Below are 4,688 nucleotides of genomic sequence, written 5' to 3'. Positions count from 1 at the left end.
CTCCAATCCAGAGCAATTTGATCAAGGGTCTATCTAAGCTTATCTGGACACAGAGCCTAGCGAATTGCCCCCGTGATTCCGTTGCAGTATGAGTATCGACCCTAAACACTAAGCCTTTAGCCTGTCCTATCTCTCAGAGTACCTCTTGTTCATAATACTCAATGGGTAGTTCCGGCAATCGAACCCACAACGCGACAAAAGAGACGCTAGCTGTTGAAGGTCAAAAGTTTGGTTCCCAACATCATATGGACAAGTAATGGCTGCCTACAAACCATGGTCCACTTCTAAGGACTCTAACATAATCCTCCTTGACTGTAAACCGAACTAGGAAGAAATCCTTGCCTAAATCCACGCAGTCGAGATGACCCACCAGTTTCCACAAACTGAGTAAACGGGTGTGGAGGAAATGGTAGCCCACTATTTTACCAAAGACCTTTACAATTAGGGCATTTGCCCACTGGGCATGAATTCTTTGTTTGGTTTCACCTGTGAGTTTGACCGCTACAACCCCAGACGATAGCTCCGAGATATCCTCATCTAACTTAGCTTCTGTTTCCATGCCATTCGTGAAATCAAAGGCCTGCTCATACGCTCTAGGAATCTCTCGAAGGAGCTTCTCCTTATACGATCTTTCGGCACCACTAGGAGAGGTAGGTCGATGGTCTTCCTTCACTTTTTTGGTGCTTCATTGAAGCTCATCGTCTTCTTCATGAGATCTCATAGACTCCTCCATTCACAGAGTGTGTGCAACTTGACGTTTGTATCTATATTTTTGTTGAGTGTGTTAATACAACCTATTAACAATGGTAAAACAACCACTTTTTTTTTTTTTAAGAACAATGATTAAAAAAAACTATTATAATAAAAGGGTTCGTTATTTTTTATATCGTTAGTTTGTCATATGAACTTTGCATCTTAGTTGTATTATTGTGCTAGATATAAATAGTACAAATCAAAGAACCATATGAATTTTAGTCATGTAATTATTATGCGCTCTATAGCTGTGAATTTATGATTTTTTGGGATTGTTAGTGTTAGGTTCTAAGGATTTAGGATCTAAATGTATTAGAACTTTAATGATTAATGTTGGCAAACCATGATCAAAACTTAGAGTCTAGATTTAGGCTGCTCAAAGTATGTTTAATGTAAAGTTGAAATTGAGTAATTGCAGAAAACTACTATTCACTTTTTCCAAGGCTCGATTGATCAAAAATTAGACTTGATCGATCGAAGCTTGTACAGAATGTTTTTCCTGCAGAATTTTCCAACTCAGCCCAAGCCCATATGACGTGTAGGGTTTTATGTTTTTCTTGGAGTATAAAAGAGAAAACCCTAGCCACGTTTTAAGGTTATTGTTGATGTTGTGTGTGTGAATCTCTTGTGAGATCTAGAGGAGTTTGTTTTCATACACACTTAGGGTTATCAAGATCGAGATTGATGTCGAGAGCTTGGTGATCTCTTCAATTGCTGCATAAAGAGCTTAAAGAAAAACAAGTGGTATACTTGTGAATGCTATGGATCTAAGAAAGTAGTAGTCTGTGGACTCGGAGCTGTCACGTGGTCGTGGTAGTAAGTTTTCTACTCGAGGTAGCAATAGGATATTAGTTGTCTAAGTCGCTATTGTAAAACTTCAATTCTTTCATAGTGGATCTGTTTTACCTTGAGGATAGCTACGTTAAATTCTCCCCAGGTTTTTTACCGGTATGGTTTTCCTGGGTTATCATATTGTTGTGTTCTTTATTTTCCGCACTATTTCAATGATATGATTTACTTGTGTTAACCTAGATCTGAATAATTTACCTAAGTTAATCACTTGGCTAAATAACTAGGTTAATCTGTTTGTGTTTAAGGGGTCTAAAAACGTACAGTTAGGCTTCTTTAGTTTGTTGGATCTTAAATTTTATCTTAATTTGAGGTGATAAAAGGAAAAAAAAAATGCTATCACACAAAATGCATTTTTCGCCAACTTATGAATTTACCTTTTATTTTATGATTTTGTCATGTACTCATTTGAATTGACACCTTTAAAGTTTGTTTATCATCCTGCGCATCATGCAAGTACATATCTAATTTAAAGGAAATAAGAATCATAAGATGCAACCTAATGAAAAGGTTACACAAAAAAGAAAATGAAAAAAAAAAAGCCTAATCGTTTAACAAAAAAGAAAAAAAAAAAAAGAAGCCTAATTCTTAATTGACTTCAAAGTTAAGCTAAAGCCTAAATTCCATGGAAAGACTTCAATTTATTGAATAACAGGTTCACAAGTATCAAGTATGCTTGCCTTAGGAGGGAAATTAGGTTGCCACTAGACATATCATATATAGTAGGCCATGAGATCGTAGTCACTATCACTGAATCTTGCTCTTGAGGTAAGAGCATATTAATTACTTGGCTCATGGTAGGTCTTCCATCTTTGCCTTCTTTCACGCATTGTAGAGCTATCCAAACCAAAGTTTCCATCTTGCTAATGTCATATTTACCTTCCAACATTGGATCAATGATCTCTTCAAGTGAGGAAGTATTTGCAGCCACTCTCTTCATTACTTCCCTCACCCATGTCACTAGCCTTTTGTGCTCTACCTCCCCTCCATCATCTACATCTGGAGCACTCCTTGATGGACACTTTCCGGTTACCATTTCCAACACAACAATCCCATAACTAAAGACATCCACTTTGGAGGTGATAGGTAGATTTAAAACCCACTCTGGAGCCATATAACCTTGAGTTCCTCTTATCCTTGAAAAACTTGGATTCTTAAGGGCATTTCTGTTTTGCAGCTTTGACAGGCCAAAATCTGCCACCTTTGGTCGATAATTCGAGTCTAAAAGTATATTTTGAAGCTTTACATTGCAGTGTAAAATCCAATCTAAGCAATCCTCGTGCAAATAGGCTAGGCCTTTCGCAGTGCCCATGGCAATTTAGAATCTTTGCTCCCAATGTAGTGCATTGGCTGAGAGGTTATCAGCTAAAGAGTCATGCTCCATGTACTCGTACACCAAAAGCCTGTGCTTTCCTTTATCGCAATACCCCCACATCTCTATTAAATTCATGTACTTGATCTTTCCAATGATACTTACTTCTGCTAGAAATTGACCCTCACCTTGGTTGGCTTCATTTAGGCGCTTGATTGCTGCAAGTCGATTGTCAGACAACACCCCTTTGTATACAATTACCCCTGCACCTCTTCCAATCTCCTCAGCAAAACCCTTTGTGGCCCTTTTTTAATTCAGCGTACGTAAATTTTCTTAATGTAATGACAGCAATAGCATAGCCTTGCTTGTCATGAACACCTAAACGTTTTCAGGTTCTAGTCAAGAGACACCCCACCACAAAGATACAGATGATTTCAAGTCCACCCACTCCACCAGCAAACCAGAGCATGAATTTCACTGTACCATTATCACCTTTTGTACTGCTTTGTCGTGTACCACCGCTTGAGCACATTAAACTGAAATTTTGAAGAGGATTGTCGTTTGACAAGATTTTGCTTTTTGGAAGTTTCAAATAGATATCTCCCCATAAATCTGGCGAACGATATCCATTCAGCATTCGTGTCTTCAGATAACAATTGTTATCGTTGTATTGGAACGCTTTGCAATCACATACTGCCAAACATTGATACTTACATTGATCAAAGGTGTAATTAGGGAAGATAAAATCATACCCGAAAAAGTCAACATGGGATAACAGCAAAAAGTCCGATTCACTTTTGTCGCAAGAGAGATCAACTTCGGGTTCACAGCCATCAGCCCAATCGCTACCATTTTTCATCTTGTATACTGGTAAGCAGGAACATTTCCTGCCAGAACCAATAGTATAAATGCAAAAACTATTGGCCCCACAACCACCAGGAATCCGGCAAGGACTTTGCTTGGCTTGCCATGAAATTAACAACCCAAGTTTGCTCCTCCTCTTCCCAACTGTACAATCGAATATTACCATCGTAATCAAGTGTCAATCTTCTGTGGAGCACTGCTCCATAGTCGGCTGAGATAATAGTTAAATGATCGAATGAACTTAAACTCCCTAAGGAATTAAAGACAAGTGTGCTACTATTGTAATACCCAAGCCCTGAATTATAATAGTAACTATTGGAAACATCAAGACTATTATAAAAGCTTCGAAGAAAGCTATCGTTGTCGAAAGAAAGCTCATAGAAACCAGAGGAAATGTTGGTCTCTTGAGGAGACGAGCTTTGTTTTTCTAGTGAGTAGTTGTTCAGGAAGAAGGGTATCTGTCGGGACGTCAAAGCTTTGCCACAAAACACGTTCCTTGTTACGTAGAACAAGATTACCGTTGTCTTTGAGAAATAATTAAACTGATGAGAGTGAGACAGTGTCTGTGGCCCAAACGGTGACATTTAAATTAGTGGCATTCAGTTAAGATCAGATTGCCAGTATCGAGGAGGGAGAGCTTTGAGTGCTTCCCATTAACTGGGTGGTCACGGTTTGCCATCCAAACTACGGTGCGTGAGTTGTTAAACCAAATGGCAAAGCAATAGGCATTTTCACCCACGGAATAAAAGCCAGCAGAGAAGTAGCCATTTGGTGATATTAGAATATCTGGATTCTCTACAGATAGGGATGTGTCTATACTGAATCTGCTGATAATGACTGCTGAAGATGAAAGTGGGAAAGAAAATGCCAAAAAAGGTAGAAGGAAGTGGAACAAGACTGGTGAACCCAT

General features: G+C 38.7%; 1 pseudogene; it reads right to left on the bottom strand.

Moving 5' to 3' along the window:
• Positions 1-2,218: 2,218 nt before the first annotated feature.
• On the bottom strand, positions 2,219-4,688 carry LOC142621897 (putative receptor protein kinase ZmPK1; annotated as a pseudogene).

The sequence above is a fragment of the Castanea sativa genome, chromosome 1 (assembly GCF_040712315.1).
Source record: "Castanea sativa cultivar Marrone di Chiusa Pesio chromosome 1, ASM4071231v1".
Classification (NCBI taxonomy): domain Eukaryota; kingdom Viridiplantae; phylum Streptophyta; class Magnoliopsida; order Fagales; family Fagaceae; genus Castanea; species Castanea sativa.
This window is presented reverse-complemented; position numbering and strand designations above follow the sequence as displayed.